Raw genomic sequence first — 27,656 nt, 5'->3', positions numbered from 1 at the left:
GAGCTGGGACCCCACGTTCCCCAAGCGCGGTGAGTGCGGTCGGGGCGGGCGGCGGGCCCGGGGGCTCGGGAGCGCGCGGCCTTGCGGGGCTCGGGCCCGCTGTGGGCGGGCCGCGTCAGCCCCGGCCCGGATCTCCATCGAGGGGAGCGACTCCGGGGCGTCCCGGGGAGGGGTGTCGGGAGGGCGGTAGTGGGCGAGCCGAGGGAGGGATGGGGTAGGCGTCCTGTGAGGACGCGGGAAGCGGCCGGGGAAGGGGGTGTGTGTGCGCGGAGTCCCATAACAGAGCGAAGAGGGGTCTGCAGGCGGAGAGGCTCGGACGAAGACCCTTTGGGAACGGGGCTGCGGGAGAGCGGACAGCGGAATGCCAAGTGAAGGGATGGGAGGGCTGTAGGCTGCAGCAGAAAGAGAGAGCCTCAGAGCTGTCAAGGCTTTCTGACGGTGTGGCTCCGTGGACTGGCTTGGGGTAGTCTATAGCGCGCCGTCAGGGAGGGCGGGAGCTCGGGCGGGGCTGGGATATTGCCTGCCTCCCCCCTTCGCCGGACACCCCTGACCACTCCTTGGGCCACCGCTGGCAGATCGGCACTCACAGTGACAGGGCTTTGGCACATCCCGAGTTCCAAGATGTAGTCCATCTGTGTATCCAAGTTTGGGACTTTAAAAAACTTTCTTGTGGTTGGGGAAAAAAAAAAAAAAGTCCCAACAAGAAACTGGCTTGTTATGTGAACAGTGTTTGTACTTGTGTATCTCGGAACTGGATCCAGTCTTGGATGTTCTCTTTTTGAAAAAGATATTGGCCTCTTCCCTAACCCCTCCCCAAATGCGTGTACTGTCTGGGCCAATTTGAAGTATTGGAGTAATATGGGATCCCCCCCCCTCCCGCCTCCCGGGTTGTGTCGACCTTTCCTCCCCATCCCAAAAATGGGGATTAGAAGGCGGCAGCTCACCTCCCTTTGGTCCAGAGAAGCACACTCATGTGAGGGTGTCTTTCTGACCTGCAGCTGCCCCCTTCTCTGAAGTGACTCAGGTATTTCCTCCTCCAGGAAGCTTTCCTGGACTAGTGGAGAAAACTGAGGACTCATGCTCTGATCCCTGTATACCCACCAGCTTCCCTCTCTCTACTAAAAATAGCCGCAGAGAATGTTTTGTATGTATGTTCTGCGATAAAGATGCGCAGTCAGCTTGTCATCGTAAGTAATGGGGAGGGGAGGTGAGGTATTATGGATAATTTCAAACAATGGACTGGACAAATCATTTATATTTAGCTAAGGAATGCAGCCAGGGAGGCAGACATTCACAGGGGCTTCCTATCTTCCACCTGGTCCTGGCATGGCTGATGCAGCTGGGCTCTGGGTTGGGGGTGAGGGAGGGAACAGGATGGGGGTGGAGAAAACTTTGAAGGGTAATTCAGTTCTGCACTCACTCATTGAAGACCTGCTATGTGCAAGGCTCTGAACAGCTGAGAGTGGACCAGAATGGAATGGGATTGTTTTTTGTTTGATCTGACTAAATCAGATTTTAGTCTTTAAATCTATGAACAGATATTTAGTATTAATCACAATAACCAGTGTTTATAAGGTAATTCGTAGTTGGTCAAATGCTTTCACTGCGTTATTAGCTGTATATAATTTTATTTGACTCACACCTAATCTTGTTAAGTATATGTTCTTTTTAATTGTCTTCTTATAGATTAGGAAAATGAAGCTCAGAGAGAATAAATGACTTCTCTGAGGTTACAGAACTCATTAGGTGGAAGGAAGCAGAACTTGAACCTGTGGCTTCTGACCACCCCCCTGCCATGTGTTTTGCATTATGCTGTGCTGTCTCTGTCATTCTTCCCTATTAAGTCTGTGGAAGCTGGGCTCTGATCTTAGCTCTAACACCATCTGTTTGTGCAGCCCTGGACATGTTACCTCCCCTTTTCAGCTCTGTGTTTTGGAGGGTCACTGGATTAAAATGTTTCTAGAGTCTCTTCCTGAGTTAGATGATTAACAAAATAAGATGCCAAGGACAGCCGATCAGTCAAATAATAAGTGTGCTTTATTTAAAAAAGTTTTTTATTGTGTAAAAAAAAAAGTAACAGAATGTATCATCTTCATCATATTTAAGCGTAGAGTTCATTTGGGTTAAGTATACTCACGTTGTTGTGCAACAGATCTCTAGAACTTTTTCACCTTGCAAAACTGAAACTGTACACCCATTAAACAATAACTCTCCATTTCTCCCCCCCCCCCGCCCCCCACCAAACCACCGTTCTTTGTGTGCTTTATTCTGCTCCTGCTATGTGCTTAATAAATGTTGGCTTTAAGGAATTATTGAGGAGGGTTGTGAAGAAGCAGCCCGGCTTCAAAGGGAAGTCCTGGGGCCTGTGGTAGCTGGTTGGAGTGCTGGCCCCATCCCTGTGTCTAACTCCAGTACCACTGTATTGGTGAGTAAGTGAGTGAGTGGGTGAAGCCTTGGGCAAGTGCCTTCACCTCTTGTAGCTTTAGCTTCCTGCTTGCAAAACCAGGATAACAATATGAAGCTCTCAGGGCTGTTGGAAGGAGCAATGAGATAATGTATGTGAAGCTCGTAGCTTAGGGCCTCACACACAGCAGGTGTGCAGTAAATGGTGGTTGTTATTTATAACCTAGCTAAGGAGACTAGACTAATATGCTCAGAACAAGAGAAACAAGACTTCTTCTACCATTAAGGCCTAGGCCTGGTGTGATTGTCATCCTCACTAAGAGGGAATGAGTCAAATCCAGGTACCTTAGTCTGGCACTCAGCATCCTTCCTATCCATCTCCAAGCCTGCCTGGCTAGCCTTATCTCCCACCCTTCTCTCCCAGGGACCCAAACTGATCTCCCAAGCATGCTGATTTTCCAGCCAAACTGATCTCCCAAGCATGCTTTGCTCATTCCTCCTTTGTCCGTGAGTTCACACTGTTCCACCTTTCTGGATTGCTCTTCTCTGCTTCCACCTCCCCCTCTTTCAAGACCCTACTCATGCCTGAGTTCCTTCTTGGAGGCTTCTCTGTCCACACATCCATCAAAGCACCTCTTTTTCCTTGGAACTCCTGTGGCATTTTCTGTCTTCATCTCTCCTGACTTTTATACACTGCCTGGGGGTGATTCTTTAGTGAAATCCACCAACACTTGGTGTGTGTGTCATAGTACAAGAGTCTGTGCTAAGTTCTGATGATACAAAAATGAAAAAGATAAAGGTCCTTGTTTTCATGGCGTGTATAATGCAGTAAAAGGTCAAGAAAGGGGTTCAAAAAGTGACAATTTAAGGTACAAAGTGAGTGGACCATGGTATTATGTGAGTTCGAACAAGGAGATTAACCACCTCAATTCTGGAGAAGCACCTCATGCAGCGGGTGGCATTTGATGTGAACTTTGAAGAGTGGCTTGCAGTTGAGCAGAAGGGAGGAAGGATCAGCCTGTAGAGAGGCGCTGAGAGTGTGGGCTGGTGAGTAGGTTGCATGAAGAGAAATAGAAGGCTGGACCAGGTAGACAGTGGGCCTATTGTGGGTGGCCGCAAATGCACAGCCAAAGAATCTCATCCATTCGTCCGACCGTTCCGTCATAAGAAGCTGAGTGCCCACCATTGCAGGCACTGGGCTGCTGCTGGAGAGATAGGAACTTGGCAGGTTTTCGAGCAGGGGCCGCAGAAGCAGGGCGAGGTCTAAGGAGGGTGAGTCTGGGGCCCAGGAAGGAGGAAAATCATGGTGGGGAGAGCAATGGGCAGCTGTGAGGAATGGCAAGGCGGAGCTAGACCTGGGACATTTTGGAAGCAGGGTTAGAGCATTTGTGAATTAATTGAATGGGGGTGGTGAGGAGAGGAGGAAGGGGCACAGAAGCTGATTCTAAGCTGGGTGACTGGGAATGTGCAAGGCCATTTACTGTTTCCATTGTCTACCATCATTTCTCCAAGTAGATGATAAGCCCCTTCAGGGGGTGGATTCTGACTCCCTCTGTGTTCTTCCTGGCCCACTACTCACTGCTGAGCATCACAGAGTGGGCACAGTGTGTACCTCTGATGTCCTCAAGAAATGAATCTTGTATCTTCTAGAATGCCAGATTTGTATCCGCAGCAGTCTTTGTACATGGGCCTGGCTTTCTCCAGTGTCATGTTTCTGCAGACAGCCAAGTGTTTCCTGTATATATTTTCATACCCCGAGTTAACTACCCTTTCAACTCCTGCTGCAGATTTCTCTCTCACTTGATGGGCATTTTCCACCACGTTTTTATTGCTCCACAAGAGAAAGTTTGGATGTGGTAGAGATGAAAACAACAACATGTCCCGTTCCTTTACATCAGCCCCATAGGGGATGTGCGTTACACTCGGGTCTCAGTAAAGTTCAGCAGTTTTACATATCTTGAAAGTTCGGGTCATTTTGTGAGTGGTCAAAATGACAAATGTTAAGCCCTTGATGCCAAGATCTACTCCACAGATGGCAAATATGTATAACATGGATTCTGTTCCTTCTGTAACTGCCCACAGCAGACATTACTAATAGATCACAGCTGTCTTAACCACCAGGCCAGGGCTTGGGTTCTGCGTATGATGCTTTAGGCACCCACTACTAGCTGAGTGAACTTGGTGTAGCAGCTGGAACCAGTTTACCATTTCTGGTTTTCTCCATCTGTTGATTGACTAGGTTCTAGATGGGAGGCCTCCTCTCCAAAGAGTGGCCACTGCTGGACTGAATTCACCCTAGAGTGGCTTCACAGCAAAGCAATTACTTAATTTTTTATTTTTCTGCAGGAATATCCTGGGATCTTCTCCCCTCAGTCAGCAGCCAAGGTGCTTGTAGGAAATTCAAAAAAACAGGTCAGTCTGGGTCTATCGTATGATGGGGTCTCTGAAAATCTTTGTGTTATAAACTGTCTAAAGTCATTCTTGGGGAGGGAGGATAGAATGAATGGTATGCTGATGTTTGCTAGATGTCTCTCTGTCGTGGCTTTTGACTTTGCATTTTGATAAGCTCCTAAAATTGGGCTTTGGGTGTAAGGAGACAGTTACTCCCTCCCCACTATTTCTGATTGATGGCTGGGGTAGTCCTCTTAATTTCTTTCCTGGCCACCTTGATTACAGGGAGGAAATCCAGGGACGCAGGAGAGGCCTATACCTTCCTGCTTCCTGTCTCCTCCCAGCAGGCTTGGGAGCCAGGGTAGAGGACCTCCCACTAGCTGGCCAGAAAAGAATCTGAGGGAATCTGGCCAATCCTACCTGTCTCTGTTCTCTATAGTTCTCTATCCTGGCCGCCGCAGCAATGTCCCTGGCTCTCCGGGTGGGCACCCTCTGCCAGGACCCTCTCCAGGATCCTAATCTCTGCTCCCACAGCTTCCTGGGGTCTTGCCGATAGCTTCTTTGTCCAAGCACTTGTGCGTCAAGGTCCCTGCCCTACTGGAGCCAGGCAGAAGCCACTTAGGCAGTAAGGCAGCCCTTGTGGATGGTGCTGATTCAGGTTCCCTGGGGGTACTGCTTAAAGACCTGGGTCTTTTTATGTTTTAATTTATGTGTGTTTTATCCTGTGGCTTTCTCCTCCTGGGTGATTGGTAAATCTCTTACGTTCCAAGAACTCAGCAGTATGGGGGTGGGGATGGGGGTGGTGGTTGGAAAGATGGTGCTGGCTGGTAACTTATCTTGCCCAAAGATTCCTTTCTCTGTGAGTTGCAGCAGAGACTATTTGGTGTCCCAGGAGTGGCCACGGACCTCTTATTGTCCTGCCATACTTTGCACGTCATACTTAGGATGCCAGCGTTCACATTTATCATCATCACCAGTAGCCATGGTTTCAGACTGTGTCCACGACGAATTTAACTGAAGTCATATTAAATCTTCATTTAAATCTCCTTGAATTTTCACAAGAATCCTACAAGGTAGCTGTCATTTGCCCCCACGTTACAGTGGCCGCAGCTGAGGCTGAGGGCTGGCCGGAGCCTGGCCTAAGGCCACATCTGTAGTGGCAGGTGAGGCGGGGATTCAGACCCTAGCCCGCAGCGCCTGCTTTTCCTACCACAGGCCAGGAGCCCCTTCTCGTGGCTCCTGAGAATCACCTCCAGGTCCCTCCTTTGGCTCCCGTGGCAGGAATGTGGGAGCTCCCATTTTAAGTCTTCCCCCCTCCTCCCTGGGGCTCGGGTGGGGTGTCTGCTTTCATTGTTGCGCTGTGGGGTTTGGAGCACCGCCTGTGGATGGACTGTGCAGTGCAGCCAGGCACAGTGGCCTGAGCCCAAGGAAACCAATCTGGCAGACAGCAAGCAGCAGGGAGGGAAAGACTTGAGGACTAGGTCACCCCTTGCCACTCAGCGCCTCCTGGCCCCACACGGTATGGCCTGCCCCATCATGGAGATCCTGTGCAGCCTGCTTCTGGGGGGTCCTGCCAGGGCAGAACATGGTGGCAAGTTTCCCAGGAGGCCTGCACAGCCTTGGGGAGACAGACGGCCCCTGACACCACCAGTCATTTCTAGCCAGAAGACCGTCCTTCTGTACATTTGGGAGGGAGACCTGAGGGAAGGACCTCCAGACAGGAAGTTTATCCTTTCCTATGGTTTTGGCCTCACAGGGCTTTGGTTGTGTCGTTTCTTGTCATGCTGTTGAGCCTCTGGAATGATGGCCAGCTCCTGGATGGAGGCTCTCACCCGGCTCCTGCCTCTGCCTCTAATGGGCTTTGTGACCTTTGGCAGATTAGTTGCTTTCATCAGGCTGGTTTCTTCACCTGAAAAATGGGAGTCTGGACCGCCCTTTGCTAAGGTTCCTTGAGCTTTGATAAAGGTGGTTTCTGAGTGGGACGAGGGGGTTTTGGCTTCCAGTCCTGGGGCTTCCCGAATACCTCCTCCTCTTACAAGGGTCCTTTCTGCCTCTGGCCTAGAGGTACATGGAGGAGGAAAGAGTGAAGTTAATGATTAAAACAGAGGCCCTGCTTTCTGATGGAAGTGGGATGGGGCGGAGGTTGTTTACAGAGATGGTTGCCTGTCCGGTCAGTGGCAGGGTCTTGAGGCCTGACTTCCGTCCTGTGCCGGTGGCCCTGCTGCTGCTTTCATTTTAACTGCCTCCTGCCCCTGCCCGATGCATTTAGGATCTAGAAGTTTCCATGGCTGCACTCCAGCCTGGTGAGTTGACAATTTCAACTTTAGTTATAGCCACAGCATAATGAAGCGAGAATATCTGCCTGGGTGTAGTCCAGCTTCCAAACCCTTTCCCTCGTACTGAACCAAAAACTCAGCCTGAACTGGGTTGAGGTCCTTGTGAATGTGACAGAGCCAGAAGGAGCACCTCTGCTGGCTTTGAGTGTCACAGCCTGTGTGCTTTAGTCTATACTCAGGAGTGAAATGTAGATTATTTTTTGAGTATCTATTGTTTAATACTGTCTATGCTTTTGGGTTTATCACACCTCTTCTCTGCTTAGTCTTCCTTCCCAATCCTCAGACAGTGGTGGGAAATTAACTGTATTTTGAGTACTCACATTTTGAGAGTCTTGTGACCATATCTATGCTCAATGGTCAGTGTTTGTTCAAATATCTGACCTTGTGATAGGAAAGGATGTGAGTGGAGAACTGTCCAGGGGGTCTGGAGAGTCAGACAGCTCAGCAGAACCCTTGGAATCCTCTCGCATACTGGGGGGGGTGGGGGGGTGGGGTGGGGCTTGACTGTCTCTGCAGGAGGGCTGAGGGTCCTGTTCTGGCATGGGAGCTTGGTGTGTTCTTAGCCTTGGCCTTAGCAGCGTAGGCCACTGCTAACCCTTATAGCATCTTCATGCAGATTCAAAAAACTGCTGTTTCTCAGGTTAAAAAGAAACATTAAAGCAAATACATGATTGTAAAACCTGAACAATGCCCGTCTCTGCCTGGGAATTCCCCCGGAGCCCTGGCTGTGTATACCCACCCGTGCCCACAGCCTCCTACCAGCATGCGGGGTGCATGTGGCTGGCGGCACATGCATGCGTACTCCTCCCCCTCCCAGTGAGGGAAATGTGCCAGGCTCTGAGTCAGGGAGAGGGCTTGGGGGTGGGGACGGGTCTCTGAGACCAGTGGACAGGTGAGGGAAGTGATCTCAGGGGGGGTGCTCAGAGCAAGGCTGGGACAGGGTGTGGCCATGCACATGTGTCTGTGTGCATGTGGGTTAGTATGCATGTGTTTGCCCTAGCGTGTGTGTGGCTGGGTGTGCCCATGTGGGCTTGTGTGGGAAGGAGTTCTCTTGTGTTGTTCTGGGACTCAGGTGAGAGGCCCACCTGAGCCCTTTCAATACGTCACTGTCTACCTGTGGTGGGAACACCCCCTCCTTAGAGGGCGGTGTAAGACTTGAACACAGTACCTGCCAGCCCTGCCTAAGCCCTCTTACCTGGCCACCTGCCACAGTGTGGAAACGGAGGCGTAGGGGGCTGATATTCTCCAACAAGCCCCGGGGGTGGCGGTGCCAAGGACAGTGGGAGCAGAGCCTGCCTGAGCAAGTCTCCAGCCCCCAATAGGGCCAAGCCCTATGGAAGGGCTCAGAGGGGCAGGGTGACTGGCTGGGTTTGAATGGGACTGTATGAACATGTAGAATGACATGTTGTGTTTTAGAGAAAGTGAGGTAGAGGTCTGGGCTTGCAATTTTCCACTTAATCCTGAGAGATTCTAAACAGCTTTGTTTAAAAACTGGACGTGCAGATTGCAGGGACCTGAGGGAGGAAGAGCCGTTGGGCCCCCCAGGAAGGCAATTAGGTTTGAAGCCAGAGTTTGGATCCAAATACAGCTTGTGGGACCTGGAGGGTGGGGAGGGAGAGCCCCTAGAGCAGCCCAGGAGGCATGAGTCAGTGTGAATTAGCAGCCGTTGCAAATTGGCTCCCACTTGCCTGTGGAGACGAGGTGCATGGGGAGAAAGCCCTAGTCCAGGGTCATTACCCACCATCCAGCCGGTGGGCACAGAGAGGGAAGGGAGTTGGAATTGCCTGTCTGTGCTCTTTCCCTCTCCCACTATTAGCTAGAGAAGCTGGAGATGATGGTAGTCAGTCAGCCTGTGTCTACGAAGGTGCCCCTTGAGGGACAGTCAATTCCTGCAGTGCAGGGAGATCGTAATATAGTACACTATCCAATCCAGGGCAGGGCTGGGTGGAACTTTCTCTGAGGACCCCTAGAGGGTCCCAGGGGAGATGGGGCTGGGCCTCGTGGGAGGGGTGGGATTGTGAGAGGCACAGGAAGGGGTCCTTTGAGTGGTCGCGGTGGTGGCTGGCAGGCTTGGAGGTGGAGGTCGAGATGGGTGTGACCTGGAGATGAACACGGGGGAGGGGGAGGAGGGCTCCGGCCTGGGGGCACCTTAAATGTCATCCAGAGGAGAGTCAGATTGTAGGAGGCTGGCAGTGGGGAGCAGGTGCTGGTCCCTGAACGGGGGAATGACAGGATGAAAGGGATGTTTTAGGAAAAATCAGCTTGTAGCAGAATTCAAGGTGAATTTTTTAAATATACCTTTCTTTGTTGTTGTCACAAAAAACCCCACAGATTCATTATAATATTCGAACATTACATGCATTATATAAAAGGAAAATCTCCTATAATCCTGCCCTTCAGAGATAATCACTGTTAATACTTCGGTTTTTATTCTTTCCAGGTATTTTTAGGATAGACCGGCATCCAGCTGTCTACCTACTAACTTAACAATTTCCATAAGTAGAATTGTATTATACTGACTGGCAACTTCTCCAGCCATCTTTCCACATCAGTGCATAGAGAATGACCTCATTCTTGTGAATAGCTGCACAGACTTGCTGGATGAGTTTTGTATTGATTGTTTATTGCTGTATAACAAACCACCCCAAAATTTAGCAGAACCATTTTTATTTGCTCACAGTTCTGTGGGTTAGCCATTGAGGCCCAGCCCAGTTGGTCTCATTACCTAAGCTCATTAATGTGGTGACCGTCACCTGGTGGCCCTGCAGGGCCTGGACAGTCTGAGAGCCTCTCTCAGGTGTCTGGTGATTGGTGTTGCCTCTCATCTGGGCCCCTCTTCCCCCATGTGATTTCTCATTCTCAAGGAAACTGTCCTTTAAGGTGAAATGGGATCTCTGGGACCTCTTGGGATCTAGGCTCTGACGTCTCACAGGGTAACATCCATCTGCTGCTTCATCAAAGCAAGTCAGAGGACCAGCCGGAACTCCAGGATTGGGGGGAAAACTCTACCTCTTGAAGGTGGCCTCCTTCATGTGCCCAGAAGGAGGAGAATTAGAATATTTGGGAATAGACCCCACCAATCTTTCTTTCTTTCTGTCTTTTCTTTTCTTTTCTTTTTTTCTCTTTTTCTTTCCTTCTCTTTCTTTCTTTCTTTCTTTCTTTCTTTCTTTCTTTCTCTCTCTCTCTCTCTTTCTTTCTTTCTTTCTTTCTTTCTTTCTTTCTTTCTTTCTTTCAGAGATAGTGAGCATGGGTGTGCACAGGGGAGAGGCAGAAGGTGAGAGAGAGGGGGGGGAGAGAGAGAGAGAGAGAGAGAGAGAGAGAGAGAGAGAGAGAATGAGAATCTTAAGCAGGCTCCATGCCCAGCACGGAGCCTGATGTGGGGCTCGATCCCACAATAATGAGATCACGATGTGAGCCAAAATCAAGAGTCAGATGTTTAACTGACCAAGGTGCCCCTAGACCCCACTGATCTTTGGAAGACAGCAAAGGCTTCTTCCCCTCCCAGCCCCCTCTTTACCATATGGGTCAACATGGGAAATTGGCATGGACAGGACACTTAATCTTGTTGGGCAAGAAGTGCTGTTTGAGGTGGATTCTCTGTGTTTGCCTGTGTGTGGGGCTCGTGCTGAGTGTAATCCAGAATTTGGGCTTTGGAGCAGACTGTTTCTCCTGCTAGGGCGACTGGAGTGTAGAAGTAGAGCTAGACACTCTAGAAGCTGCCAAGAGCTTGGCTGCTTAGTACCCCTTGCTAATTTTCATGACGTCTCTGAAGAATGTGAGTCCGTGAGTGACAGGTCTTTAAGAAAGCCAGCTGGTCACTCCAGATCCAAGCCTCTGCTGGGAATTCTTTTATTCATTCACCCAGCAAATACTGCACCTACTAAGCCCCAGACTTTCTCTCCATCCTCTTCTAACTGCGGATGTGAAATAGAAAGACCCAGGCCTGTGTGATTCACAGATTACACTTTTCCTTCTCAGGCAGCACAATGGACTTAACATTTCGACTTCCCACAATGTATTTGTTTTTAAAGTTTTCTTTTCACCTGCCTTGGTAGCTCTTCTCTCCTGTGAAATGTCACAAATGGCAGAGAGGCCGAAAGAAACAGGGGAAGAGCCAGCTCCGGGTCATTTATGAATCCCCAGTGCCAGTTTAGACGATGCAGCAGTGGGGCTGCTAGTGAAGTCCTCCCCAGCACTGATCATTCATCAGACTTACCTCTCCTTGGAGATCTCGGGCTGGACTTGATGAAATACACTTTCTCAGCACAACAATGTTCTTTGGCCTGTCATCTGCCTCGTGGTTGGTGCATTCATCAAATAAGAACAAAGGCTGAGCGGGTTCCACATTTGAGAATGCCTCGGTGTTTTATTTTCTCCCTGCTCCCTCTCAGCATTTCTTGGAAAAGAGATGTTTCGTGGCTGCAGGCTTCTCTTTTTGTGAAAGTGCAGTCCATGCTGCACAGCTCAGCCTCTCGGTCGTTCTCCCCCCTCCTTCTCGACTGTGCTGTGGGGGAGCTGACCCAGCTCTGAGAGAGGACTTGGCAAGGACTGTGGGGAAGGGCGAGTAGCTGCCCTATGCTTGGAGCCACCCTGCTACATCTGGGTGACTTGGGGACCAGCATTGTGCTACTGCTGCAGGGTTAATGGTATCTGATCAGCTCATGGGGCTTACTGTGGACCAGTGTGTAGGGTTGAGGAAAACGTGAAGCCTAGTCTGCAAACCTTGAGAAAGCTGGCATCACAGCAAGATAGACCTCAGCAACTCCTTTTGGACAAGGAATTGGAAAAACTGGATGGAGGACCTCGGCCTGCTTCAACTGAGAGTTCACTGCTTGCTAGGTAAATTCCCCATCAGTAGAGACCTAAGAGGCCTGTCTTGGATTCCTAACTTCTCTGCCCATGCCTACACCCCCCTTTCCGGTTCTCTACAGCTGTGAGAATGGATTCACATGTCAGCATGCTCAGCAGTCATACTATCAATTCATCAACAAGCAGTTATTGAATACTTTGATTCTTTTAAGATCTGAGGCATCTTTTGGTCCTGGTGCTCCAGGTGATGAGGGAGCTTCTGTTCAAGATGGTGGTGTAGGAAGATCCTGAAGTCACCCCTTCCCATAGACACAGATCTACAGCTACCTAGGGGAAAATTCCCTCCGAAAAAGACCTGAAAACTACTGGAGTAAGCTCCTTCACAGTGGATAAAGAGGCCACGTCGCGATGGTAGGTTAGGCAGAGACATAGTCTTGCCAAAGACTCCACCCCTGGCACGGTGACCCACATTTGGGAGGGATCTTACAAACATGGAGCTTGTTCCTGTGCAGCGAGGAGTTTGTGCCCCACATTAGGCACCCCAGCCTTTGGGACTTGCATTAGAGACACGAGCCCCCAAAACATCTGGTTTTGAAAACCAACGGGGCATGTGTCTGAAAAAGCCACAGGGCTGTAGGGAACCCAGACTCCACTCTTAAAGGGCTCGTGTGCAGACTCACTTGTCCTCGGACCTAGTGTAGAAGCAGCAGTTTGAAAAGTGCCTAGACCATAAGTGAAAGAGATCTGTTTGCTGTTCTTTTATTTATTTGTTTGTTTGTTTAGTTTAGTTTTTGCCAAAGAGAAAGAGAGAGAATATGAGTGGAGGAGGGGTGGTGGGGGGTGGAGAGAATTCCAAGCAGACTCTGTGCTGACAGGCTCTGTGCTGATGCAGGGCTCGAACTCATGAACTGTGAGATCATGACCTGAGCTGACATCAGGCACCAGATGCTTAACCAACTGAACCACCCAGGTGCCTCCATTTGCTATTCTTAAGGCGTCTGCCAGAAGGACAAGAGCCTGTTGGGACTGTCTCCAGGGACAGAGATGCTGGTGGGTGCCATTTTTGGTGTCTCCTTCTACCCAGTTAGTGGTGGTGGTAGATGGCAGATGACATTTTGTCACTCTCCCTCTACCCTGCTAGCACTGGTGGGTGCCCCCGTGCGCTACTCCCTGAGACTGTGCCTCAGCCAGCAGGACAAAAGCCCCACCACTACCTGCTGTCTGACTACAGCTCCAACAAAGCTGGCCTATGGATGTAGCCCACATAGGGATGCCTGAGCACCTGGCTCCAGTGACCAAGGGCGATTGTGTTTCTGGGTCAAATGGGTCTGAAACAATTGGAGAGACAGTTCTTGGCAGACTGCCATCCCCAGGGCACTGCACAGACAGCAGACTAAAACACACTCCCAGTTATCTGATGTAAAAGGCCTATTTACTTGCCCTGGAGCTTTAGCCTGAGGGGCAGGCTTCACATTTACAACACATCTAGAGGCTACAGAGGTGCTATCAGGGAACATAGGATACCATCTTTGAGCTGATCCTCAGCCTTGCTATACCTCTCAGAAAGTTTGCTGGTCCCTCCCAGAAAGGAGCCTCATGTTTTACAACTGTCACTGAGGGGACTCCTCCAGACTGCTTGTTTTGCAGGCCAGCAGGGTCTGTGATTATGTTCCCATAGGACTGCATATATTTGCATGCTTTAAAACCTGCTACTTGAGGATCTAGCTCCCAAATGGCCTGAAACCAGGTGCTAACTGAAATCTTCCCTCTGGAACACTGACACATCTTGGCATAACCTCTACAACAGGGACCCACCAGGAAAAAACCGGCTGCTTAGATAATCACAAAGGTTCAAGAGGCAAACAAGAGCTAGGGCATGGTTGAACAGTAAGGTTCATCTCCTACATAAGGCCACTCCTGCAAGACTGGGAGAGATAGCTGTTTCACCTAATGCATAGAAACAAACACAGAAACTCAAGCAAAATAAGGAGACAGAGGAATAGGTTCCAAACAGAAGAACAAGATGAAACCCCAGAAAAAAAAAAAAAAAAAAAAAAACAACCTTAGTGAAATAGAGATAAGTAATTTACATGATGTAGATTTCAAAGTAATAGTTAAAAGATGCTCACCAAACTCAGAAGAAGAATGGTTAAACACAGTGAGAACTTCAACAAAGAGATCGAGAATATAAGTACCAAGCAGAAATAGTAGAACTGAAGAATAACTGAATTGAAGAAGACATGAGTGGGTTTCAAAAGCAGACTAAATGAAGCAGAAGATAGAATCTGTGAGCTGGAAGACAGGGGCAGTGGAACTTACCCAAAAGATGAACAAAGAGAAATAAGAACTAAAAAAAATGAAGGTAACCTAAGGGACTTATGGGACAGTATCAAATGGACTAACATTCATATTATAGGAATTTCAAAAGGAGAAGAGAGAGCGAAAGAGGCAGACAACTTATTTGAAGAAATAATGGCCAAAAACTTCTGTAACCTGGGGAAAGAAACACACATCCAGATCCAGGAATCCCAGAGAGTTCCAAACAAGATGAACCCAAAGAGACCACACCAAGACACATTATAATTAAAATGTCAGGGCACCTGGGTGGCTCAGTTGGTTGAGTGACTGACTTTTGTTTTTGATCCTGCCCTCTCTCTCTCTCTCAATCCCTCTGCCCCTCTCCTTGCTTGCACTCTCTTTCTCTTTCTCTAAAAAAAAAAAAATAAAAAAAAAAATTAAAATGTCAAAAGTTAAGGATACAGAGAATTTTTTTAAATGTTTATTTATTTTTGAGAGAGACAGAGGTTGAGTGGGGGAGGGGCAGAGAGAGAGGGAGACACAGAATCCGAAGCAGGCTCCAGGCTCTGAGCTGTCAGCACAGAGCCCGACGCGGGGCTCAATGACCTGGGCCCAAGTCAGATATCCAACCGACTAAGCCACCCAGGCGCCCTGAGAGAATTTATTTTTAAGTTCACCTGTTTATTTCTGAGAGAGAGAGTGAGAAAGAGAGAGTGGGAGAGGGGCAGAGAAAAGGAGAGACAGAATCCCAAGCAGGCTCCATGCTGCCAGCACAAAGCCTGATGTGGAGTTCAAACCCACAAACTGCGAGATCATGACCCAAGTCGAGATCAAGAGTCAGTCACTTAGGCATGCCCAGAGAGAATCTTAAAAATAACTTGTTACATACAAGGGAGCCCCCATAAGACTATCAGGAGATTTCTCAGCAGAAAATTGTAGGCCATCAGGGAATGTCATGGTATATTGAAAGTGCCGAAAGGGAAGCGAAAGCACTTCCAACCAAGAATACTCTACCTGGCAAGGTTATCATTCACAATTGAAAAAGAGATAAAGAGCTTTCTGAAAGCTACAGGAGTTCATCAGCACTAAATTGGCCCTACGTGAAATGTTAAAGCTAAAAAGAATGGGGACTAATTAGTAACAAGAAAGCATATGAATGGTAACCAGGAAAGGCAACTATTTAGTAAAGGTGTTGGACTAATCACTTATAAAGCTAGTATTAAAGTTAAAAGATAAAAGTATTAAAAATAATGTAACTACTATAATTAGTTAAAGGATAGACATGAAAAAGATGTGAAATGTGATATTAAAAATATAAAATGTTCAGGGGTGGAGTAAAAGCATAGAGTTTTAGAATGCATTCAAACAACCTGCTATCAACCTAAAATAGATTCCTATGTATATGGGCTGTTAAATATGAGCCTCATGGTAAGCACAAAGCAAAAACTCATAATAGATATGCAAAAGATAATGAGAAAGGAACATAAGCACAACACTGTAGAAAGTCCTCAAACCACAAGGGAAGAAGCCAAGAAAAGAAGAAAGGAACAGAGAGGAGCTACAAAACAAACAATAAACCATAAACAAACACTACAAAATGTCAACAAGTGCATACCTTAAATTCTACACAGAATATAAATAATTGGATAAATTCTCCAATCAAGACATAGAGTGGCTGAATGGATTAAAACAAACAAACAAACCCAGTATTCCACTATGAGCTACCTACAAGAGACTCACTTTAGATATTAGGACACATAGAGACTGAAAGTGAAGGGATGGAGAAAGATGTTTCATGAAAATGGAAACCAAAAGAAAGCAGGAGTAGTTTTACTGACATCAGAAAAATAGACTCTTAAACAAAGATTGTAGGGGCGACTGGGTGGCTCAGTCAGTTAAGCGTCCAACTCTTGATTTGGCTCAGGTCATGATCTCATGGTTCGTGGGTTTGAGCCGCACATTGGGCTCTGGGCTGGAAGTGCGGAGCTTGTTTGGGAATCTCTCTCCCTCTCTCTGCCCCTCCCCACTCATGCTGTCTCTAATCTCTTTCAAAAAAAAAAAAAAAAGATTGTAATAAAAGACAAAGATGGAAACTACATAATGATAAAGGGGTAAATCCAGCAAGAAGATATACCATTTGTAAATATTTATGCACCCAACATAGAAGGATCTAAATATACAAAGCATATATTAAGTGACCTAAAGGGACAAATTGACAGCATTAGAATAATAGTAGGGGATTTCATACCTCACTTACATCAATGAGTAGATCATCCAGACCAAAATCAATAAGGAAACATTGGCTTTAAATGATATATTAGACCACATAGACTTAATAGATATGTATAGAACTTTATATCTAAAAGCATCAGAATACACATTCTTTTGGAGTGCACATAGAACATCTCCAGTATATGTCACATGTTAAGCCATAAAACAAGTCTCAATAAGTTTAAGAAGATTCAAGTTATATCAAGACTCTTTTCCAACCACAATGGTATAAAACTAGGAATCAATTACAAAAAGAAAGTTAGAGGGGTGCTGGGTGGCTCAGTTGGTTAAGTGTCTGACTCTTGATCTCGGTTCCAGTTATGATCTCAAGGTTTGTGAGTTCAAGCCCTGTGTTAGGCTTGCACTGAGAGCACAAAGCCTGCTTGGGAGTCTGTCTCTCCCTCTGCTTCTCTCCCACTCACTCACTCTCTGTCTCTTTCTCAAAATAAATAAACTCAAAAAAAAAAAAAAAGAAAGAAAAATCACAAATATATGGGGATTATGCAACATGCTATTGAACAAACAGTGGGTGAGTGAAGAAATCAAAGAAGAAATAAAAAATTTACTTGAGACAAATGAAAATGGAACTACAACATACCAAAATCTATGAGATGCAGCAAAAGTAGTTTTTTCTTTAATGTTTACTTATTTTTGAGAGAGAGAGAGAGAGAGAGAGACAGAACGTGAACAGGGGAGAGGCAGAGAGAGAGAGGGAAACACAGAATCCGAAATAGGCTTCAGGCTCTGAGCTGTCAGCACAGAGCCTGGTGCAGGGCTCGAACTCATGAACCGCGAGATCATGACCTGAGCCGAAGTCAGAAGCTTAACCGACTGAGCCACCCGGGCGCCCCAGCAAAAGTAGTTCTAAGAGGTACAGTCATAGTGATAAATGTCTACCTCAAGAAATAAGAAAAATCTCAAATAGTCTAACTTTATACGTAAGGAAGCTCGAAAAAGAAGAATAAATGAAGCCCCAAATTGTAGAAGGAAGGAAATAATAAAGATCAGACTGGAAATAATTGAAATAAAGACTACAAAGATAATAGAAAAGATCAGTGAAACTAAGAGTTGGTTCTTTGAAAAGATTAACAGAGTTGGCAAACTTGTAGCTAGGCTCACTAAGAAAAAAAAGAGATGGCTCAAATAAAATCAGAAATAAGAGAGGAGAGGTTATAACCAATACCAAAGAAATACAAGGGATTGTAAGAGACTACTACAAACAATTATGTGCCAACAAACTGGACAACCTAGAAGAAATGGATAAGTTCCTAGAAACATATGATCTTCCAAGACGGATTCATGAATCATAAAAAATCTGAATAGATTACTAAGGAAGTTGAATCAGTAATCAAAAACTTTCCAACAAACAAAAAGTCAAGGCTTCCCTGGTGAGTTCTGTCAAACATTCAAAGAAGTCTTAATACCTATCCTTTTCTCAAGCTCTTCCGAAAAACTGAAGAGAGGGAATGCTTCCAAACTCATTTTAATGAGTCCAGTGTTACTCTGATACCAAAACCAGATAAGGACACCACAAAAAAGGAAAATTATAGGCCAAGGGGTGCCTGGGTGGCTCAGTTGGTTAAATGTCTGACTTTGGCTCAAGTCATGATTTGCGGTTTGTGAGTTTGAGCCCTGTGTCAGGCTCTGTGTTGACAAGCTCAGAACCTGGATCCTGCTTTGGATTCTGTGTCTCCCTCTCTCTTTGTTTCTCCCCTACTCACGCTCTGTCTCTGTCTCTGTCTCTCTCTCAAAAATAAATAAATATTTTAAAAAATTTAGAAAACTACAGGCCAATGTCCCTGATGGACATATTTGAAAAATTCCTCAGCAAAATATTAGCAAAGTAAACTTAATAATACATTAAAAGCATCATATACCATGATAAAGTGGGATTTATTCCAGGGATGCAAGGATGGTTTAACATTTTCAAACCAGTCAATGCTACATTAACAAAATGAAGGACAAAAATCATATGATCATTTCAATAGCGGCAGAAAAAGCATTTGACAAATTCACCATCCGTTTGCAATAAAAGCTCTCAACAAAGCGGGTATAGATGGAACGTACCTCAACATGATAAAGGCCATAAGTGACAAGCCTCCAGCTGACATCATACTCAATGACAAAAAAACTGAAAGCTTTTCCCTTAAAATCTGGAACAAGAAAAGGATGCCCACTCTTTTAACTTTCATTCAACTTAGTATTAGAAGTTCTGGCCAGAGCAATTAGGCAGGGAAAAGTAATAAAAATCATCCAAATTAGAAAGAAAGAAGTAAAACTGTCAATGTTAGTGGAGACGATTCTATATTTAGAAACTCTGAACGATTCCACCAAAAAACTGTTAGAACTAATATATGAGTTTGATATAGTTGGAGGGTAGGTACAAGACCCATATATAAAAATATGTTGTTGTTTTTTTATACGCTAAGAATGAACTATAGGAAAGAGAAATTAAGAAAACATTCCCATTTCATGGGGCACCTGGGGTGACTCAGTCGGTTGAGTGTCTGACTTCGGCTTAGGTCATGATCTTGTGGTTTGTGGGTTCAAGCCCTGCATCAGGCTCTGTGCTGGCAGCTTGGAGCCTGCTTTGTATTCTGTGTCTCTCTCTCTGTCTCTCTCTCTGCCCCTCCCCTGCTCGTGCTCTGTCTCTCTCAAAAATAAAATAAAAATTGGGAAAGAAAACAATAAAAAAAAGGAAACATTCCCATTTCAAATCACACCAAAAAGAACAAAATACCTAGGATTAAAGTTAACCAAGGGCGTGAAAGACGTGTACACTGAAAACTATTACATTGATGAAAGAAATTGAAGACACGAATAAATGGAAAGATATTTTGTGCTCGTGGGTTGGAAGAATTCATATTGTTAAAATGTCCATATTTTCCAAAGCAGTCTACAGATTCAGTCAGACTGTCAAAATTCCTATCAAAATTCTGATGGTGTTTTTCATAGGAATAGAACAAACAATCCTAAGACTTATATGGAACAACAAAAGATCCCAAATAGCCAAAGCAACCCTGAGAAAGAGGAACAAAGCTGGAGGCATCATGCTCCCTGATTTCAAGCTATACTATAAAGCCATAGTAAACAAAATAGTATGGTATTGGCATAAAAACAGATACAAAGATTAGTGCAACAGGGTACAGAGCTCAGAAATCAAACCATGCATATATGGTCAATTAACTTACAACAGAGGAGGCAAAAACATACCATGAGGAAAGGACAGTCTCTTCAATAAATGTTGGGAAAACTAGACAGCCATGTGCAAAAGAACGATATTGGATTGGCATCTTACACCATACGCAAAAATTAGCTCAAAATGGGTTAAAGACTTGAATATAAGACCAGAAACCATAAAACTGTCTGAAGAAAGGATAGGTAGTAAGCTCTGTGACACTGTTTTTAGTGATATCTTTTTGTATCTGAATCCAGAAGCAATGGCAACACAAGCAAAAATAAACAAATGGAACTGCATCAAACTAAAAAGCTTCTGTACAGTGAAGGAAACCATCAACAAAATAAAAAGGCAGCATGGGAGAATATACTTGCAAATCATATATTTGATAAGGGGTTAATACCCAAAATATAGAAAGAACTCCTATAACTCAATAACAATAATGTAAACAATCTGATTAACAAATGGGCAGAGGATCTGAATAGATATTTTTCCAAAGAAGACATAGAGATGGCCAACAGGCACATGAAAAGGTGCTCAACCTCGGTCATCGTCAGGGAAATACAAATCAAATCACAATGAGATATCACCTCACACCTGTTAGAATTATCAAAAAGACAACAAGTGTTGGGAAGGATGTGGAGAAAAGGGAATCCTTGGGCACTGTTGGTGCAGCTACTGTGGAAAACAGTATAGGAATTCTTGGGGCGCCTGGGTGGCTCAGTCAGTTAAGTGTCCAACCTTGCTTGGCTCAGGTCATGACCTCGCAGTTCGCGAGTTCGAGCCCCATGTTGGGCTCTGTGCTGGCAGCTGGAGCTTGGAGCCTACTTCAGATTCTATGTCTCCCTCTCTCTCTGCCCCTCCCATGCTCATGCTCTGTCTCTCTCTGTCCCTTAATAATAAATAAACGTTACAAAAATTTTTTTTAAAAAAGAACAGTATAGGAATTCTTAAAAAAATTAAAAATAGAGCTGCCATATGATTTAGTAATTCCACTTCTGGTTATTTATTCAAAGAAAATGAAGATGCTCATTTGAAAAGATATATACGCTCCTATGCTCATTGCAGAATTATTTGTAATAGCCAAGATATGGAAACAACCTAAATATCTATCAATGGATGCATGGATAAAGAAGATGTGGTATACACATATTATGGAATACTTACTGCTCAACCATAAAGAAGATGCAGTCTTGCCATTTGCAACAACATGGATGGAACTTGAGAGTATTATGCTTAGTGAAGTAAGTCAGACAAAGAACAATACCTTATGATTTCACTTATATCTGGAATCTAAAACAATTGGTTGCCAGAGGAGAAGGGGTATGTGGGTTGGGCAAAATGGGTGAAGGGGATCAAGAGGTACAAACTTCCACTCATAGGGGCACCTAGATGGCTCAGTAGGTTAAGTGTCCTACTCTTGATTTGAGGTCATGATCTTATGGCTCATGAGTTCGAGTCCTACATCGGTCTCTGCACTGACAGTGTGGAGCTTGCTTGGGATTTTCTCTCTTTCCTTCTCTCTGTCTGCCACTCCCACATGCTCTCTCTCTCAAAATAAATAAACTTTAAAACAAAACAAAAACCCAAAACCAAAAAAAACCCTTCCACTTGTAAAATAAGTAAGTCATGGGGATGTAACATACAGCATGAGGACTGCAGTCAATAATATTGTATTGCAAAACTGAAAGTTGTTAGGAAAAATCTTAAAGGTTCCTATCAAGAAAAACAATGTTTGCAAATTTGTATGGTGACAGATGGTAGATAGACTTATTGTGGTGATCATTTAGCAATGTATTCAAATGTAGAATTATTATGTTGTACACCTGAAACTAATGCAATGTGTCTCAGTTATACTTCAATAAAAAAAGAAAAAACTATTTGAATAGGGTATAAATTATGCGCAATGCTTTATTAAAAGAGAGAGGGAGAGGGAGAGAGAGAGAGATTGATTTCACTGATGCAGGGTTAGGTGAGTCCCCAACCCTTTCTGTTCTTGGCTACCAACTTTTCTTGTGTGTTTTATGTGGGTTTTCCCATTCTCCGCCGCCCCCCCCCCCCCCCAACCAGGGCTTGGTCCTGCCACATCCACAGCCCTCAGGAGTGGGCTCTGAAGGCCAGCCAGGAAGGGAAGAGGTTGCTGTAGATGCAGCCAGAGCCCTTTATGTAGGGCTGAAAGGAGATGCCTGCCTTGCCCCAGCCAAAGTCTCCCTGCTTTATACCCACACCTCATGTGGAATAAAAGTGATGTTACCTCACCTCCAGCATCCACCTTCCTCACTTTTTATCCAAATGCCCCTCGGTGGTTTAACAAGTTCAGGTGTCCCTGTAGGAGAGGGATGGATGTCCCCTGGGGATGCTCAGTGGACTAGGTCTTGGGCTCTGAGGACTGTTCTTCAAGAAAACAGCATCAGCTGCCTTTCTGAAACATGGGTGTGACTTCCCCAGAGGGGCCACACTCTACTGGCTGATGGGGAGGTTAACAGTGGGTGCCACCATGCCTGGGGCTGGTGGATGCTTCAAGCTGGGTGGATGCAGGCTGGGTGGATGCTTCAAGCCCACTCTGGCTTGGACACTGGGGGCTGGAATATCAGGCAGAGTGGGCCTCTCTCTCCACACCACTCCCGTTCTGACATTCCAGTTAAGCCCGATGCATGTGGGACAGCAGAGTCCCGGAGTTGGAGGACCTGAATTGGACACATTTTCTTCTCTCTGGGAATGCTTCTGGGGCCACTGGCTTTTGGGATGCTAATACTGATTGTAGGACCTGCTTACAGCACAGAATTGTCCCCAGTTCTGGGCGATGGCTGGCAGTCCGGTTTCCTGGGCCCTCAGTGCAGCTGGCTCTGGGGCGAATGTTGATCAGCACAGGCAGGAAGCCTTGCTTGATTGACCCTTTCTTTATGGGCTGGGGTGCGGGAGCATGGCCACCCTGACTGTGGAGCAGAGGGGAAGTAAGAGGTGATTCTTCAGATTCTGCAGGGCCTTTCTTCTTTGGTCCCCACCCCAGGGACTAAAGCATTAGATGCTGCCACATTGTAAACCCAATGGTCCCAGTGGGCTAGGGGACTGATCTCCATAGCCCCTGCGGCCACCACCCCCCATCCCCCAGGTTCCAAGTAGGGTTAGTGCTGCCAGGGGATGGACTCGGACTCAGGACTTCTGCAGCCTCCACGGCTCTTTTCTGATGGGCAGGGACATTTCTAATGGCTCCACTCGATCTCTGGTTCTTCCTTCCTTCTGAGGAGCAGAGCCCTTGATTTTCCCCTCCACTGACACTTTTTCTGTTTTCTCATTGTCTGGTACCAACCAGGTGGGCACTCAAATATTTTTTGAATGAACGGAACAAATACTGCATTTGTGATATAAAAAGAAATGTATCCCTAATCTAGCCGATTCCCCTGGACATTTAGAGCTCTTGCTTGATTTAAAATCATCCATCTTCGGGCACCTGGTGGCTCAGTCGGTTGAGTGTCCAACTTCGGCTCAGGTCATGATCTCACAGTTTGTGGGTTCAAGTCCCGTGTCGGGCTCTGTGCTGACAGCTCGGAACCTGGAGCCTGCTTTGGATTCTGTGTCTCCCTCTCTCTCTGCTCCTCCCCCACTCACACTGTCTCTCTCTCTCTCCCTCTCTCTCTCAAAAATAAACATTAAAAAAATTAAAAAATAAACCATCCATCTTCATAATCGCGGGGGTTTGAAATGTCTCTGGGGAGGGGCAGGACTTGTAGATCAGGAGCTCCTCACTGAAGGAGCCGTGGCTCTGCCTGAGAGACTTAACCTTCCCTTTCCCGAGAAGGGGTGAACAGGGAGCCCTGCTCAAAAATTTCACAGTAGAGGAAACTGAGGCTGGTTTTCCCAGGTTCTTTTGAGCAGAGGAAGCTGGAGCCAGACTTTCTAGATGCTGACCCCGGATTCTATTTTATTCCATCCCCACCCCCACACCTGCTCCCATCTTCCTCAGTTCACCCAAGGATGCCTCTTGAGTTCCTAGCACCCTGTGTGTGAGGTGACCTTGCAGGGCCTGAGGGCAGCTTTGTAGGAAAACATGCACCCCAAATGGCCAAATCCGTGAGGACTTGAGGGAGGCACGTGTGGGGTTATTTTGGGTTTGGTGGGCCGGGCTCAGATCTCTCTGGCATTCCCGGCCGCTGGCCTCTCAGAATTGACCAGAATGGAAGGATGATAAAAATCAAGGCTCCAGGAATAGCCCAAGAATTTGTTCATTCTTAACCTCTGTAAAGAGGTGCCGCCCAACCCAGAGCCCACAGTGAAGTTGGGGCTGGGGGTGGGTGCTGGTATGGGGAGGGGTAGAGAAGGAGAGTTAAGACCATTTCCTCTTCCTCCCCTGGGGTGGAGGAGGTGGCAAGCTCAGTGCCTGGCTCAGTGCCAATCTGATAAGAGAGAAGGATTTAGAGGCCAGAGGAATGTCCCTCCTCCCACTAGACCATCCCAGCCTCTTGGGGAGTCGCCTGGGAGCTCCCATGGCCAGGGTCAGTGGGTCCAGCTTCCTGGGTCTCTCTAACTGCCTCTTTCTGTTTCTCTGTCCCTCTCAGACTTAGGCAGGCTTGGGGCAGCTGTGGCCTTGGATTCTCAGGGAGGCTTACTGCCTCCTTTCTTCCCCAGAGCCAGGTCCAGAGTCACTTTTGCTCAGTGTACTGAGTATCTATCCTACAGAAGTTCAGGAATCTGCCCTTGTCCTGAAGGAGCTAGATTGGACATGTAGAGATGACTGTGTGTAGACATTCAGACTCAGAAGCATCATCCAGACCAGTCCATAGTTCTGGAGGGGCGGGTGGAACTGTAACAGACAGAGTGGGTCAGTAGACAGAGCAGGCTACCAGGAGGCAGGACACCTGGCTTGTCCTGGACCAGTCACATTACTTCTCTAGGCTTTAGTTTAGTTTAGTTTAGTTTTTTATCTGTAAAATGAGGAGTCTCTGATCCCTGAGGTCCTTTCTGGCTTAAGACTGATCTGATTTCGGGGGTTGTAGGGAGGAAAAACTTTCTCAGATTGGGGCGGGGTGTTTGTGTTGCCTCTGCTCTTTGTTCCATATGGGGTCCAAGGGTGGGCATCTCAGCTGGTCATCCCCATGGGGGGCAGGCTGAAGGCTCAGATGTCACAGCTGGGCCCCAAACCTCTCTTCTGTTCTCTGGACACTTCTGCTCAAGAAAACTGTAAAATCTGACATTAGGTTTAAAAAATCAGTTGCCCTTGTCCAGGATGAGGTGATCATCCCTTGGCCAACAAGATGAGGTCTGCACCTGCCCCTGGCCAGCCTTACTGCTTCCCCCTTGGAGCCACTTTGCCTCTTGTGTTTCTGTAAGGCTAAACTACCTGTAGCCTTTCCTCCCTCTCCCACCATGCAAGCTCTCATTTCTCATTGTTCCCGTTGTGGTCTACTTGCTTGAAATGCCCCTCCCACCCTGCATTGTGTTTTCTCTTATCTGCATTGTTTTAGCAGGTAGGAAAATTTGTTCAGCCATTATTTCTTCAAGAATTTTTCTGTTCCCCCTTCTCTCTGTTCTCTTTCTAGAACTTTAGTTACATGACTATTAGCCTCTTGGATATTGTCCTATAGGTTTCTGATGCTCTATTAATTTTTTTCAGTCTTTTTTCTTTGTGTGCTTCATCTGAGATAATTTCTATTGTTATGTCTTCAGGTACAATGTTATTTTCTTCTGCAGGGTCTAATCTGATGTTAAATTTTTCTTTTTTTTTTTTATTTAAAAAAATTTTTTTTTCAACGTTTATTTATTTTTGGGACAGAGAGAGACACAGCATGAACGGGGGAGGGGCAGAGAGAGAGGGAGACACAGAATCGGAAACAGGCTCCAGGCTCCGAGCCATCAGCCCAGAGCCTGACGCGGGGCTCGAACTCACGGACCGCGAGATCGTGACCTGGCTGAAGTCAGACGCTTAACCGACTGCGCCACCCAGGCACCCCTGATGTTAAATTTTTCTATCCAGTGTATCGTTCATTTCAGATACTATCTTTTTCATCTCTAGAAGTTCGATATGAGTCTTTTTATATCTTTTCTCTTTTTATCATGTGTATGTTTCCCTCTACATTCTGGAGCATATGGAGCATACTTACAATCGCTGCTTTTCATCTGTGTCTGCTGGTGTTATCATCTTTGTCATCTTTGGGTCTGTTCTATTAACTGATTTTTCTCCTGGTTATGGGTCATATCTTTCTGCTTCTTTGAATGCTTGCTAATTTTTGATTGAGTGCCAGACATTGTAGATTTAATGTTGCTGGATTTCATTATATTTCTTTAAATAGTATTGGACTTTATTTTGGCATGCATTTCAATTGCTTGGGATCAGTTTAATATTTGAGGCTTGTCTTTAAGCTTTGTGAGGGTGGATCCAGAGCAGCTTTTAGTCCAGGGCTAATTTAGCTTCACTACTAAGGCACCACCCTTCTGAGGACTCTGCCCAGTGCCCTGGGTATAGTGAGGTCTCTCTACTCTCCAGGGGGGAATGTGACCTCTTTTTGGCCCTGTGTGCTACAATCATTTGGCCTATTGCTTTCCATTGGTTCTCTTCCCAGTCTTGTGGAGCTCACTTCACACATGTGTGGATTAGCCAGAGAGTCAAGGAGACTCTTCTGCACATTCCTAGAGCACCCTGTCTGCACAGCCCTTCGTCTCTACTATTCTACCTTCAATTCTAGCTCCATGAACTCTGATTTCTGTCTCTTCAGCTTGGTGAGACCACTGGACTCCATTTGTGTGTTTAAAAAAAAATTTTTTTTTAGTGTTTATTTATTTTTGAGAGACAGAGAGAGAGAGAGAGAGAGAGAGAGAGAGAGCACAAGTGGGGGAGGGGTAGAGAGAGAGGGAGACACAGAATCTGAAGCAGGCTCCAGGCTCTGAGCTGTCAGCACAGAGCCTGACGCGGGGCTTGAACTCACAGACTGAGATCATGACCTGAGCTGAAGTCAGAGGCTCAACTGACTGAGCCACCCAGGTGCCCCACTGGACTCCATTTGTTCCTTCTCCTGCGCAGCTGTGTGCAAACCACCTCCAGGCAGTCAGCTGGGTAACCATAGGACTCACTCTTACGTTTTCCTCTTCTCAGGGATTACAGTCCTGTGCGGCCTGTTGTCTCATATCTGAAGGAATTGTCTCATGTATTCTGTTCAGATTTCTAGCTGCTTAAAGTGGGAGGGTAGAGCCAGTCTGCATGACTTCACCATGGTGGTAAACCAAAGTCCAGCATTATTGGAAGACTTACCTCGGGCATCACTTCCTTCCCCACTGAGGAATGTGTCTCTAGTCAGCACTCTTATGAGACCCCATAAGCAGGATATTCTTTTCCTCATAATTTTATCTGGGTCTGTTATCTCTCTAAGTAGGCTGTCTCCCTGAACACAAAGATGAGATGGTATTTTCTTGTTGTCAAAGAAAATGTAGTATTTCCCTGGTACATAGTCCAGTGCCTGGCATATAGTAGGCAGCTCACATTTGTTGATTGCATGAGTGAATGAGAAATGAAAGAAACTGTAAGCTAACTATCTAAGAAGAACACTATCTCAGTGGGTATGGAATTCAGACTCTCTTTGTGCTCTGTGGAGCTTCCACCACATCTGTAGTTTTGGGGTTTGTTAATTCTGGTCGGGACACTGGCAAATCTGAATTCATCCAGAGAAGGGCGACTAAGGTGCTGGACGCTATACCACGTGGGAGTTGGATGAAGGATTTAGGAATGTTCGTTTTGTCCTAGAATTGCTTTTATGGAGTGGTAAGGGGGACACGATAATTGTTTTCTAACATGTGCAGGATTGATGGGGAAGAAGAGGGCTTAAACGTGTCCTGTAGCTTCAGAGGGCCAAACCTAGGACCAATGGATGAGGGGATTCCAGAAGATTGGATGTGGATCCAGTTCCAGGAAGAACTTGTCTTATCTTGCCTTGCCTTTCTTTCTTTCTTTCTTTCTTTCTTTCTTTCTTTCTTTCTTTCTT

General features: G+C 46.3%; 1 protein-coding gene across 1 annotated transcript in view; it reads left to right on the top strand.

The window, feature by feature from the left end:
• The first annotated feature begins 6 nt into the window (after positions 1-6).
• TSPAN9 (tetraspanin 9) overlaps positions 7-27,656 on the top strand; it is a 210,339-nt gene continuing 182,689 nt past the window's right edge. The window contains exons 1-2 of the mRNA XM_040462802.1: positions 7-29; positions 4,750-4,815. The gene's annotated coding sequence lies outside the window, so the exon portion shown is untranslated. The remainder of the gene's footprint in view (positions 30-4,749; positions 4,816-27,656) is intronic.

The sequence above is a fragment of the Herpailurus yagouaroundi genome, unplaced genomic scaffold, assembly GCF_014898765.1.
Source record: "Herpailurus yagouaroundi ecotype Mexico unplaced genomic scaffold, PumYag 355, whole genome shotgun sequence".
Taxonomy (NCBI): Eukaryota; Metazoa; Chordata; class Mammalia; order Carnivora; family Felidae; genus Herpailurus; species Herpailurus yagouaroundi.
The sequence above is the reverse complement of the archived record's forward strand: the minus strand, read 5'-3'. Positions and strand labels throughout refer to the sequence as shown.